This window comes from Halichoerus grypus, chromosome 14 (assembly GCF_964656455.1).
Source record: "Halichoerus grypus chromosome 14, mHalGry1.hap1.1, whole genome shotgun sequence".
Taxonomy (NCBI): Eukaryota; Metazoa; Chordata; class Mammalia; order Carnivora; family Phocidae; genus Halichoerus; species Halichoerus grypus.
In genome coordinates, this window is record NC_135725.1 from 81,116,876 (window position 1) to 81,131,833 (window position 14,958).

The window sequence follows — 14,958 nt, forward strand, 5'->3', positions numbered from 1 at the left end:
TTCTTCTTCCCCTTCTCCTCTTCCTCCTTCTCTTCATCTTCTCCTTCTTCTCCAATAACCCCCCAACCACCACCATCACCACCACTCTTGCTCTAGTCATTTAAGGATATCTCTGTCAAACCACTAGCTGACCACAAGCTAAAGGAACAGAGACCTTGCAGACCAAACAAGACAAAGAATACGGTCTTTAAAAATAGTCTGGGTGCCTGGGTGGCTCAGTTGGTTAAGCGACTGCCTTCGGCTCAGGTCATGATCCTGGAGTCCCTGGATCGAGTCCCGCATCGGGCTCCCTGCTCAGCGAGGAGCCTGCTTCTCCCTCTAACCCTCCCCCCTCTCATGTACTCTCTCTCTCAAATAAATAAATAAATCTTTAAAAAAAATAAAAAAATAAAAAAATAAAAATAGTCTGGAAAAGTCACTAAACAGACAAACAACTCTAGGAGGTGAGAGCATCTGACTTCCAAAGTGATCACACTATAATATACAAAATTCCTAGTTTTCAACTAAAAATGATGATGCATGCAAAGAAACAAGAATGTATGGTCCGTTCAGAGGGAAACTGTCCCTAGGGAAGCCCAGACATTAGGCTTACTAAAACAAGACTTTAAACCAACTATTTTAAATGTGCTGAAAAAGCCAAAGAAAACTATGGACAAAGAACTAAAGGAAACCGGGAGAACAATAGCTTAACAAATAGAGAATGTGAATAAAGAGATAGAAATTATAAAAAGGAACCAAATAGAAATTCTGGAGCTAAGAAGTATAATAGCTGAAAAAAAAAAAAACTTGCCCTAAGATTTCAACAGCAGATTTGAGCAGGCAGAAGAAAGAATCAGATACACATAGAACATTTTAGCCAACAACAGAATACATATTCTTCTCAAATACACATGGGACATTTTCCAGGATGATCATATGTTAAGCCATAAAGCAAATCTCAATAAACTTAAGATGGCCGGAAACATGCAAACTATCTTGTTCATTGACATGGAATGAAATCAATAACAAGAAAATTTGGAAAGTTCACAAATATGTGGAAACTGAACAACACACTCTTAAACAACCAAGGGGTCAAGAAAAAAATCACAAAGGGAATGAAAAAATACATTGAGATGAACAAAAATGAAAATAAAACATACCAAAACTTATGGGATGCAGTGAAAAGCAATATTCAGAAGGAAATGTATAGCTGTAAACATCTATATTAAAAAAGAAGAAAGATATCATATAATAACCTAACCTTCCACCTTAAGGAACTAGAAAAAAATAGCAAACTAAACCCAAAGCAAGCAGAGGAACAAAGAATAAAGACTGGAGCAGAGACAACTGACATAGAGGAAGAGGAAAAAAATGATAAAATTAATGAAGCCAAAAGTTGGTTCTTTGAAAATATCAACAAAATTGACAAATCTTTTTTTGAAGATTTTATTTATTTATTTCAGAGAGAGAGAATGCACGAGCAGGGGGAGTGGCAGGCAGGGGGAGAGGCAGGTAGAGGGAGAAGCAGGCTCCCTGCTGAGCAAGGAGCCCGATGCAAAAAAAAAAAAAGAAAAAGAAAAAAAAAAATAAATGCAGTGGGAGTTGAATTTTATCAGTAGTTTATTTGGAATCTGTATAAATGATTATATGGTTTTCTTCTTTGTTCAACTGTTGGGATGAATCATCATCCTGAGTTACAAGGATATGCCTTACTTGTTAGTGGGATCCTGTGCCAGTTATTAAGCTAGCATCTTTCATCAGTAAACCCACCCCACTATACTCGGCTTTATTGTGCTGAGCTGGGACTCTGCGAGCCACAGTGGGCACCCTGTGAGGCTCTGCTAATAGAGGGCACTGGAGAAAAATTACAAGCCTGGAGGAAGAAGGAACTTGCTCTTTCATGTTTCCAGTGGGCTCCTTGCCTGCCTCCTGTTCCCTCAAATCCCACACCACCATATTAGCAGTTCCTTCCCAGACCAGCAGTTGAATCCAGATTTCAGCTTTTCCAACACTTGCAGACCCAGCCTCATGGTGCCCTTCCCTAGAGGGCTGGTTCTCTGTCCCAAGAGGCCTTTCAAGAGCTCGGAGATACTAGCACAGTGGAGTGCGTGAGTTTAAGCTCAAGTTACCTAGTTAACAACTTTATGCTAGTTAACAGTTCTTTGTATTAAATTCTCTGCGTGCTTTCTGTGTCCTGATTAGATCTGATAAAAGTTAGGATATCATGGAAGGATGAGTCACAGACCATTATCCAATCATGATCTTAACTGGACATCTCCTTGCAAAGTTTTAATTAGGACAAGTCCTGAAACCCTGCAGCACCAGGGAGAAAGACAGGTGGGTGTAGTAAGAAGAGGGAGGCAGAGAGGCCAGAGGAAAGTCACCATATTAAAGTGAAAAGTGCACAGATGGCCCATCTATCTGATTTGGGCTTTGGTTCCCTCATTGGTGAAATGAGGAGAATCAACCAAAAGATCTGATATACCCTTCACACTTTGACCTGCTATTTTAGGGCCTTTGGGTTTCTGTCATTAGGGCCTTTGGGTTTCTGTCATTCCACACTCTTATTTATGGAGGATGTAGGCCCTAATGTCCATTCCCAATGCATCTTGGCCACTGCTTATTTTTTAAAATGTAATCAAAGATCCATCTGCCATCCAACAGTTGGAATGCCATTTGGAGTATTGTTGCCATCTGTTAACTTCTGAACAATCTATGGATCAATCTCACATGTGTTTGATTTGGAATTCTTACCTGGGAGAAAACCAGTCTGATAGCTCTAATTCTTTTGATTGAGTATCCACAAACCTATCAGGAGGAATAATGCAAAGAATCACACTGTATCTATTTGAGTTTGAGGTAACTGAGTGTCTACCAAATCATGGGCTATGTTATAATATGATGTAAAGTGCAAGATAAGCATGAAGCAGTATGAAAACCAATGATGAACTTTGATGGGAGTGGCATGGAAAATCATGATTTCTTACCTCGACTTAACAGTCTCTGGGCTGCCCAGAAACCTTTATGTGTTTCCACAATGTTCATTCTCCTTCTTCTCATTGATAGAGAAATCGCTGTCATCACATGAAAGCTCCCTCAATCTTCTGCCACCTTGCCTCCAAATTTATCTTGAGCACTGATTTTCCCCCCTTTTATTGCAACGGAATTATAACCCTACTTTCTGGCCTTAAATATCCTATCTGCTCAGGAGCCTTGGTTTGAAGGGTTTCGCCTAGGCTTTCTATTTGATCAGTTAACTTGCGTGCAGGCATTTTCCTGTGGCTTCAGATTTGTATGTGCAGCTAGACTTCTCCCAGAAATTTAAGACCCAGACATCCAATTGTGTTCTGAAGTCTTCTACTTGAAGTTTGCACCGATGCCACAAGATCAAGATATTTAATGTGAAAATCATCCTGTCTTCCCCAAAGTAGGTCCCCTTCACATGTTGCCTTATCACTTGGATTGGCAAGGCAGAAGTATGAGCCTCCATATTCCCATCCCCCATGATTAACGCTCTGATCCCCTCTGCCTGTCCTTGCACTGGCCTTTTTCAACCCATTCTCCATATGTCCACTGTGCTTCCACTGTCATGTTTCTGAAGCTCCAGTGTTCCCATATCATTATTCTGTTTAACAGGGTTCGGTGGCTTCCCATTGTCCTGAGGATCACATCTACATTCCGTATATGGCCATGACATTCTGCATGATCTGACCCTTCACACTGTTCCAGCCACGTCTCCTACCCAGCCCCACAGTGACAGTTTTCCAGACTCACTTGCCTCTTTAAATTTCCTTAAACACGCCACAACTTCAACCAGTTAATTCCCACATAGCCTTTAGGTCTCGTGTTAAATATCCCTACTTAAGGGAAGTATACTCTAACCTGCTGGATGAGGTTAGATTCCCATCATTAATAGCTAGTACTTATGGAATACTTTCCTAAGTATTATCTAATTTAATCCACCTCTATGAGATAGGTATTCTTGTCATTATTATTATCCTCATTTTACTAGATAAGGAAATTGAGGCACAAAGAGTTTTTATTATCTTGTCCATAGTCACACAGCAGGTGGAAAGACAAATAGTTGGGCCTGAGTCCTTACTTCCTCCTTGCTATACACTCTAACGGCCCCCTAGCTAGCCTATCTTTGGAGAGTTGATCCTGGGCTGAGTTCAGGAGGGGATTGGGCAGCTGTGGAGCTGAGCTGTATGTCATGAGTGAGCACTGCAGTGTCCAGGGTGTGACTAAGACCATGGCCTTCTACACAGGCACCTGCCTCATTGACAGCAAAGCCTTTGGATGCTGAGAATTAGTGTGTTAAGGCCATATGTGTAAGGCCTGATGCTAAGGAGAGCTAATATTAATGATAGAGCGATCATTAGATTGTGTTGCATTGTGTACATTTTACCAGGAAACATATTAAATCTTTCTTTCTCCCAGCCTCTGCTGCAGCAGCCTTCCCTTGCATGTTCCCACCTTTGTCTAGGGGTTTTCCTCTTGTTTTCAGGTGGTTGAGAGTTACTGCCCCCTGTTAGCCATGGCTCTGTAGAGGGGAAACATACCCTGCCCATGAAAACCATCTTATTGTATTATTTTCATGCACAGAGCAGCTCACCCACATAGGGAGTCACGGTCCTGGTGAGAGTGTTGTGCACCATGGACCCACCAGAGCCATAAGGCCCTTCCACACAACAAGCATCAGAAAGAAAGTTTCTTTCACTTCACTATGTGGCTTCCCATGACTGCAGGGAGAAACTGAAGAACATATTATGATTTGGGGTCTTGCACAATCTTTAAGGAAGTTTTCCTCTCTGCGTACGTTCTGATAGTATGATTTTGTAGGTGGCTTGTGGTTAATAACAATCTCCTGAATCTTTTAACCAAAACTTTACTCCTGTGTGATTTCCCAGAGCTTTAAAAGACCCAAGATTCCTGGAAGCTGGGTTCTGGCTCCCATCACACGTTTCCCCTAACCACTTCTCACTCCTAGTACTCCTAGTCCTCTGACCTTACACGAGCATCTCCAGCATATGTTTGGAAAATTACTTTGGTTTACCCTGCCTGCAGGAGCCAAGGACTTGCAGGTACCCCACTGCCCTCCAACAGGTTTTGTCCTCAAAGAAGAGGTCATAGCATATTTGTAAATAAGACTTACCGGCACCGGTGTATCTTCTGTAGTTTCTTTGTGCTTAAGATAAACAAAAATAATTATATTACTTTTAAACTTATACAAAGGGTTTCCACATTTAATTTTTTTAAAGATTTTATTTATTTATTTGAGAGAGAGAGAGCACAGAGGGATAGCAGCTCGAACAGACTAAGACACATACTACGTGCCAACATTATTGGTTGTAGAGAGATACAGTAATGAACATGATAAAAAAAAATTACTGCAGTTAAGGACTTCATATGCTATATCTTAAAAAAAGGAAACCTAGGGCGCCTGGGTGGCTCAGTTGGTTAGGCGACTGCCTTCAGCTCAGGTCATGATCCTGGAGTCCCGGGATCGAGTCCCACATCGGGCTCCCTGCTCAGCAGGGAGTCTGCTTCTCCCTCTGACCCTCCTCCCTCTCATGCTCTCTGTCTCTCATTCTCTCTCTCACAAATAAATAAAATCTTTAAAAAAAAAAAAAAAAGGAAACCTAATTATTTGAGCTACAAATGAAAGAAGAACTAACTTAATATCATTGAAACAATGGAATTTGCTAATTGCCAATGAATTCTTTCTACTTGTGTAACTATGTGGAGGGCAGATACCATACATAGTGCCGGAAGTCACCAATATTAGGGATGTTTCTTAAAGATGCCACCTATTTAAAAATGGCAGTTTCTCTAACATTTGCTAACTGCCATAATTACATGGTCACTATCTTGGTAGCTTAACATTGCTTCTCCTCACACATATGAGCCTACCAAAATTATGTTTAGCTTTGATCACATTAGAAACAAAGAACTTTTATGCTGAAGGTTATGTTTACGCTGATATATTTGAATGCCATCTGGATATTTCTGGGCATATTGGATTGATACATTTGGATGCTTATTTATTCAGGGGGTTAGCCTATCACCTTTCTGACAAACTAGATCCTCACCAAACCCCAGAATAAAATATTCATTAATTTTTAAAAATTACCTGAAATGATACTGTCTGTGCAAAGCCCATAGAAACAATAAAAATAATAACAATTGAATTATTTTTCTTCCATATTTCATCCTTTCCTGAGAGGAAAAAGAAACAGATAAAAGTAGATTAAATATAGCACAATGGTACACGATGTATACAGAGTAAGCTGTGTTGAATTTGTGATTCTCCATGACTTAAACCAGCTGATTTAATAGATATTGGCTAGGATTTGAGGCACATCTGGTCCTTGGATGTCTCTCTATATGAAAATAGAGTTGAGTCTGTGGAGGCACTTTTTGTGGGAGCTAGCTAGGACATTAGCTGGTCTAAGCTGGCCTTGATGCAAGAGATTTTATAACCTTCATTTGTGTTTTCTAGAGTGCACAGGGCTTTTCCTACAGAAAATCAAAATACAAATGCCACTTCCCGGCCTAACTTACAGGGTGGGGTGTCAGAGAAAAGAGATAATTGTGAAAATACTTACTTGGACTTTAAGGAGGGGCATAGTTGTGAAGGAACTTACTTTTAATGAATTAATATTATGAAGTTGATCATTCCAAGATAGGTGATAGGACCAATAACAGCATAAAATAGATGCTCTTCCTCAAAAGTATTTGAATATAAAATTGATTCCCAGTATGGGCTAGAGGCTGAACTATAATTTTTAGATTATTTGTACTTTGACCTTGGAATTTTGCCATGAAGTTTATAAAGCTCCTTTGTGATACTCAGTCTATGCACTTACAAAATTGTGTGCAGAAAAGGAATTGAATGTGGCTTAGTTTGGTTGAAATTAAGGACAAACTCTTACCTTTTGTTTTCCTAAGATCACATAGGACTTTTATATAGTTTCTTCCTTAGAGACTTAACATTTACAGTATGGTGGTTTGAGAAGACATGTGGAAAATCTCAAGTGGGCAGTTTTCAAGCAGGACATTCTGAGACCTTTGAAAAATCATGAATCAGATAACCCGGTATTGGTTCTACGGCACTGCCCAGTTCGCCTGTTTATTATTTCAGTCTTCTGGGAATGATGATGTCATCAGATTCTCTTTTGATGATGAAAGAATTAGATACTTGCAATCATAACAATTCATATGCCAGTAGCTTCTCTTTGTCATTACCAAGGGACTAGATTTTGTTCCATTTAGGGGAAAAAAACAGGATCCTTGAAGTTCTTTTCCTTACTTGGGATTTTTTTTATAATACATTTTTAATTGAAGTACAATTTACATGAAGTAAAACACATGCAATTTAAGTGTATAGCTCATTGGGTTTTTTACACATGTACATGTCTATGTAAATACCACTTCAATTAAGATACAGGATATCTCCATGACCCCAGTAACTTTTTTCTTGTGCCCCTTTGAGTCACTACTCTCTCCCATCCAGGAAACCGGTGTTCTGATTTCTATTACCATAGCGGAGTTATTCCTGCTGTAGAACTTCATATAAGTAGAATTGCATGGCATGTATTCTTTGCATTTGGGTTTTTTTTTTTTCCACTCAAGGTTTTGCAACTCACCTATGTTGTGTGTATCTGACACATACCAAAAGCTAATTCAAAATGAATTATAGAGGTAAGCATAAAAGCTAAAGCCACAAGCTTTTAGAGAAAAACATAGGATATCTTTCTAACCTGGGGATAGATAAAGGTCCCTTAGAAGGTGACAGAAAACAACAACTAAAAAAATGATAAATTATACTTTATTATAATTAGAAAACTTTTGCTCATTGAAAGACACCATTAAGAAATTAATAATTAAGCCATTACTACTCACCAATGGTTTACAGTGACCTAAATATTACATACCATACATGATCCATAAAAGAAATAAAATCTATTATTAATGTTAGAAGTTTTCTGTTGATCTCCATTCTTCCTAGAAGAAAAAATGGGGATGGTGAAGAAGGATAATTAAATTAATACAGAATTAGAATGTTTTGAGTCATAGGAAAGTAGATCATACCAGACTAATGCTCCCATAGATGACAGTCATAAGTCCTGGAAGGGAAAATAAAATAAAAATTAAATAAAACTATTTGAAGGCAAAAGAGATGGAACAAAACTAGTTGATCCTTGAAAGGAGGGAAGTGTATTGGGTAAAATTTACATTTATACAACTTTTCATCTGAGGTTACCTCCCAATTCACACAGAGTTGGGTGGCTAGAACTCACAGAGAAAGACTTGAGCAGTCAGAGGATGAAATTCATACATGTAAAGGAGGCTAAAAAATAATATAGAAAACAGAAAGAGGAAAACACAGAATGGGGTACCCCAAAATCTGCATAGAAACTCTGACTTAAACCCTGGAGGACAACTAAACTGTCCATGCTTAGGAAAAACTGCAGTTTCCCTAGGAAATAGCAACATCTGAAATTGAGCAATTTCCGCCAATGCTCCCTGCAGGATAAATGGAGTTTGGAATTTGAGTCCAGCCCAGTTAACTATCTGTCCAAACAAAAATCAACACTCTTTAGAGGAAAATAACAGAATCCAGAGTCTCTACATGTCATCTATAATGTCAGGTATACATTTTGGAAAATTCCTAGACATGCAAAGAAACAGGAATGTGTGACCCATACTGAAGAGAACAAGACCCCAATATAAATCAGATGTTCAAAGTGGTAACCAAGGACTTTAAAGGAACTATTATAAAAATGTTTGAGGATTTAATGGAAAACTTGGTCAAAACAAATGAACAGAGGAAAGCTGTTTAAAAATGGACATTCTAGAACTTTGAAAGTACTGTATTTGAAATGAGGATGTTAGTGGATGGGCTTACAAATGGATTGTATACTCTAGAAGAAAAGGTCAGTGAAATGAAGGATAGATCAATGTTAATCATCTTATGTGAAAAAGAGAGGAAATGAAAATCCATTTACATTTAAACTGCAATCAGAAGCCACCTTAGGGGCACCGGGGTGGCTCAGTCGTTAAGCATCTGCCTTCAGCTCAGGTCATGACCCTAGGGTCTTGGGATCGAGTCCCGCATGGGGCTCCCTGCTCAGCAGGAAGCCTGCTTCTCCCTCTCCCACTCCCCCTGCTTGTGTTCCCTCTCTTGCTGAGTCTCTCTCTGTCAAATAAATAAATAAAATCTTAAAAAAAAAAAAAAAAAAAGAAGCCACCTTAGCCACCCACATTCAGAAGTTTTCACACTCTGTCATTATGACAGTCTCTCCAAGTTGGGGGCATTCCAGAGGAGGGGAAAGAGTGGGAAGCCTGGGGGTACATTGTCCTCTGGTTGGACAAATAAGATGGTAAGGCATGAACAGGCATAATAATATTGAAATAATAATATTGAAAGCCCATCTACTCTCAGGAAGTGTTTGAGACAGCTTACTATTAAGAAGGTGTGGTTACAGTAAACAGGGAAACAGCACAAGAATTTTTTTTTAAAAAGGGAACAGAAAAAACATTTATTTAGTCACTTAGGTAGGTGTTTTCCATGACCTTGAACATCCTAGCCACTTCATAAGAATAAAGGTTTAACCTTTATGTAATTATTGTGAGGAGGGACTTACTTCTATCATTTTGCTATTTGTTTTCTATATGCCTTATAGCCCTTTTTTGTTGTTGTTCTTCATTTTCTGCATTACTGTCTTCTTTTGTGTTTATTTTTTGTAATGAAATATTTAAATTCTTTTTGCATTTCCTTTTGTGTATATTCTGTAGCTATTTTCTTTGTGGTTATCGTGGGGATTGCAGTGAACATACTGAAATTATAATACTCAAATTAGAATTGATACCATCTTAAACTTCAATAACATACCAAAACTCTGTTCCTTTACACCTCTGTCCCCATTCTTTGTGGTTGTTGATGTCATGAAATTACATCTTTATACATGGTATACCCAAAAAACATGAACTAGTAATTCTTTTAAATGCATTAGCCTCTTAAATTATGTAGAAAACAAAATTTGAAGTCATAAACTGAAGTTATAATACTAGCTTTTAGACTAGTAATTTTAAAAAGTGTATTAGTCTCTTTAGTAACATAGGAAGCAAAAACTAGAGTTACAAACCATTGTTACAATACTAGTTTTTATAATTGTCCATGTATTTACTTTTATGGATATCTTTATTTTTCCGTATGTCTTTGAGTTACTGTCTAGTGTCCTTTCATTTCACCCTGCAAGACTCCCTTCTGACTTCCAAAGTTTCTGACAAGAAATCTGCCAGTAATCTTATGGAGGATCCCTTGTATGTGATGAGTCATTTCTCTTTTGCTGTTCTCAAGATTCTCTTTGTCTTTATCTTTGTTTTTCAAAAGTTTGATTATAATGTATCTCAATGTGTGTCTTTTTCAGTTCATCTTACTTGGAGTTGATTGAACTTCCTGGATGTCTACGTTCATCTCTCTCATCAAACTTGGGATGTTTTTGGCATTATTTCTTCACATATTCTCTCCCTTCTCTCCTTCTGGGATGCCCCCAATGTGTATGTTGCTCCGCTTGATGGTGTCCCATGTCTCTTACGCTGTGTTCACTTTTCTTCAGTCTTTTTACTTTCTGGTCCTCAAACGCCATGATATTTATTGTCCTATATCTTCCAGGTCACTGACTCTTCCTTTCACTTGCTCAAATCTGCCTTTGACTCCCTCTAATGAATTTTTCATTTCAGGTATTGTAATTTTCAGTTCCAGAATTTCTTTTTGGTTTTTTTTTTGGTTTTTTCTCTCTTTGATTGTTACTTCCATTTTGTTCATACATCATTTTCTTGACTTTCCCCATGTCTTCTTTTAGGTCTTTGAACATCGTTAACAGTTGCCTTTGTCTAGTATATCTGCCATCAGGCCTTTTTCAGGAACAGTTTCTGTTTATTTTTCCTTTGAATGAGCCATACTTTAATGTTTCTTTGTATGCCTTGTGATTTTTTGTTATTGTTGAAAACTGGACATTTAAATCTAATACTGGGATAAGTCTGGAAGTCAGATTATCCTTTTTCCCCAAGGTTAACTGTTTTTGTTATTGTTTTCATTTATTGTTTTTGCTTTTTTGATTATTGTAAGCTGTCTCTGAGCCAAGGATCAGCGTAAGGTGTAAATTTAAGGCCTTCTGAGGTCTTTTCTGAGCCTTTCCCTGGGTATGCATGGTCACTTAATAATTTTCCTGTATATGTAGTCATTATTGAATCTCCCACTCTGGCTCCCAAAAGAGGAAAAGAGAAAAATGAAGAGAAAAGGAGTGCTGGCCCTTTAAATCCTCGGGCAGTCACTTCAACTGAAGGGGGAGGGGCTTGCAACAGTGGGGGAGGTGCAGCCACTATAGCTGCCCGCCTCTCTCTGCACCTCTGTGATCATGAGCAGCAATTCGTGATCAGAGCACAGACCCCTGATATGTGGAGGACAGGGTCCCTTTTGCCCATTCTGGCTCCTGCAAGCTGCCAGGAACATGTACACCGTAGCCTGCCACATGGCTGGAGGTGGAGAAGGGGTGGCTGCTACTGTGCTAAGAGCTGAAATTGACCAAAAGTAACCTTAGTGTACCATCCAAGCCCTCCCTAGGAAGTGGCGCGCCTTCAGTAGGCTCCGGAGTTCCAAAATAGTTACGTCAGACAGATTCTGCCAGTGCAATTGTTGTCTAGGTGGGGAGACAGATTCCTGGTGCTTCCTAGTCCACCATATTCCGGAATCCTCTCTACCTGGGAAGCTTTTTTTTTTTTTTTATGTTATGTTAATCACCATACATTACATCATTAGTTTTTGATGTAGTGATCCATGATTCATTGTTTGCGTATAACACCCAGTGCTCCATGCAGAACGTGCCCTCCTTAATACCCATCACCAGGCTAATCCATCCCCCCACCCCCCTCCCCTCTAGAACCCTAGTTTGTTTCTCAGAGTCCATAGTCTCTCATGGTTCATCTCCCCCTCCAATTTCCCCCCCTTCATTCTTCCCCTCCTGCTATCTTCTTCTTTTTTTTTTTTTTAACATATAATGTATTATTTGTTTCAGAGGTACAGATCTGTGATTCAGCAGTCTTACACAATTCACAGCGCTCACCATAGCACATACCCTCCCCAATGTCTATCACCCAGCCACCCCATCCCTCCCAACCCCACCACTCCAGCAACCCTCAGTTTTTTTTTTTTTTCATTTTATTTTTTAAATTTTTTTATTGTTATGTTAATCCCCATACATTACATCATTAGTTTTAGATATAGTGTTCCATGATTCATTGTTTGTGCATAACACCCAGTGCTCCATGCAGAACGTGCCCTCCTCAATACCCATCACCAGGCTAACCCATCCTCCCAACCCCCTCCCCTCTAGAACCCTCAGTTTGTTTTTCAGAGTCCATCGTCTCTCATGGTTCTTCTCCCCCTCCGATTTCCCCCCCTTCATTCTTCCCCTCCTGCTACATTCTTCTTCTTCTTTTTTTCTTTCTTAACATATATTGCATTATTTGTTTCAGAGGTACAGATCTGAGATTCAACAGTCCTGCACAATTCACAGCGCTTACCAGAACACATACCCTCCCCAGTGTCCATCACCCAGTCACCCCATCCCTCCCACCCCACCCCCCACTCCAGCAAGCCTCAGTTTGTTTCCTGAGATTAAGAATTCCTCATATCAGTGAGGTCATATGATACATGTCTTTCTCTGTTTGACTTATTTCGCTCAGCATAATACCCTCCAGTTCCATCCACGTCGTTGCAAATGGCAAGATCTTATTCCTTTTGATGGCTGCATAATATTCCATTGTATATATATACCACATCTTCTTTATCCATTCATCTGTTGATGGACATCTTGGCTCTTTCCACAGTTTGGCTATTGTGGACATTGCTCCTATAAACATCGGGGTGCACGTAGCCTTTCGGGTCCCTACTTTTGTATCTTTGGGGTAAATACCCAGTAGTGCAATTGCTGGATCATATGGTAGCTCTATTTTCAACTTTTTGAGGAACCTCCATACTGTTTTCCAGAGTGGCTGCACCAGCTTGCATTCCCACCAACAGTGTAGGAGGGTTCCCCTTTCTCCGCATCCCCGCCAACATCTGTCATTTCCTGACTTGTTAATTTTAGCCATTCTGACTGGTGTGAGGTGGTATCTCATTGAGGTTTTGATTTGGATTTCCCTGATGCCGAGCGATATTGAACACTTTTTCATGTGTCTGTTGGCCATTTGGATGTCTTCTTTGGAGAAATGTCTGTTCATGTCTTCTGCCCATTTCTTGATTGGATTATTTGTTCTTTTGGTGTTGAGTTTGATGAGTTCTTTATAGATTTTGGATACTAGCCCTTTATCTGATATGTCATTTGCAAATATCTTCTCCCATTCTGTCAGTTGTCTTTTGGTTTTGTTGACTGTTTCCTTTGCTTTGCAAAAGCTTTTTATCTTGATGAAGTCCCAATAGTTCATTTTTGCCCTTGCTTCCCTTGCCTTTGGCGATGTTTCTAGGAAGAAGTTGCTGCGGCTGAGGTCGAAGAGGTCAGCAACCCTCAGTTTGTTTCCTGAGATTAAGAAGCTTTTAAAAGTCCTAGTGCCCATCCAATTGAATCAGAATCTGTGGGGTCAGAACCAGGCATCAATATTAGCTCCCCAGGTAATTCTAGGATGCAGAGAACCAGGGCTTTATACCCCCTACATCTAAGAGAGAGGCATAACTCCTATGGGCTACTTTGGATTTTGGAGGCAGTGCCCCACACATGTTGCCTCCCATTTGCCTGATAATATAAATAAAAGCAGTGACCTTCAGTGGGATCCTGGACGAGAGAAAGCTCCCCAGCTCGTCCAGCTTGCAGGCCAGTTGCCCTGACACTGGACTCTTATGACCAGTCCTATCTTACATAGTTGAGAGAATCCACAGTAGAATGGGATGATGGATAGACTGTGCCTAGCCCTTATAGGAAACCTACAGCAGAGGCCCACTGAGTTCCAGAGTAAGGAAATGCCTCTCGAGCAGATAACCATCATTTCCTTCTTTTTTTTTTTTTTTTAGTTTTTTTTATTGTTATGTTAATCCCCATACATTACATCATTAGTTTTAGATATAGTGTTCCATGATTCATTGTTTGTGCATAACACCCAGTGCTCCATGCAGAACGTGCCCTCCTCAATACCCATCACCAGGCTAACCCATCCTCCCAACCCCCTCCCCTCTAGAACCCTCAGTTTGTTTTTCAGAGTCCATCGTCTCTCATGGTTCTTCTCCCCCTCCGATTTCCCCCCCTTCATTCTTCCCCTCCTGCTACATTCTTCTTCTTCTTTTTTTCTTTCTTAACATATATAACCATCATTTCCTTCTTTTAAACAAGTGTTGCTATAACTTTTTCCCTCTTCCTTCCTTGTGTCTCACCCTGACTCTAGTGTGTTTCAGGTGTGAGCTAAGCTTACCATTTATTTTACAGATTGCCGAATAGTCAGATGGGTTCTCTAAGGAACCAAAGGAGACATAGTTATTATCTGGAGAAAGGACTCTGAGAAGCCCGGCCTTCTGATGTTATCCGTGGATTCTGCAGTCTGTTTTTAGGAGAGGGGGCTGTGCTAGGGTAGTGCCTCATGTTTTTGGATCATGGTAGGAGGGAATATTTTAGATATGTGGGAAGAAGTGATTGACAGCTAGACAGCTGTAAGTGGCGTGCAATAGACACTGTGAGAGGCATCTACCCAGCTCACAATACGTCCTTCTCTGAGAACTGCCCCGCAGTGTAATCCATCCTCTGGTAAGCCTGCCCTATGGCACAGTGGCAGGGAGCAGGAGTGGATGCTGTGCTGTGTGTGTTTTCTTTTCCAGGAATTTGAAAGTTTTGAAGGAAGAAACCCTGAGTCCAGGGATGCCTGGGTGGCTCAGTTGTTAAGCGTCTGCCTTCGGCTCGGGTCATGATCCCAGGTCCTGGAATCGAG

The 14,958-nt window shown here is 40.0% G+C and overlaps 1 long non-coding RNA gene across 1 annotated transcript in view; it reads left to right on the forward strand.

Annotated features, from left to right (window-relative positions):
- Window positions 1–14,958, forward strand: part of LOC118545496 (uncharacterized) — an 87,250-nt gene extending 72,292 nt beyond the window's left edge. Inside the window, exon 3 of the long non-coding RNA XR_013443827.1 lies at window positions 14,849–14,958. This is a non-coding gene — a long non-coding RNA (uncharacterized LOC118545496). The remainder of the gene's footprint in view (window positions 1–14,848) is intronic.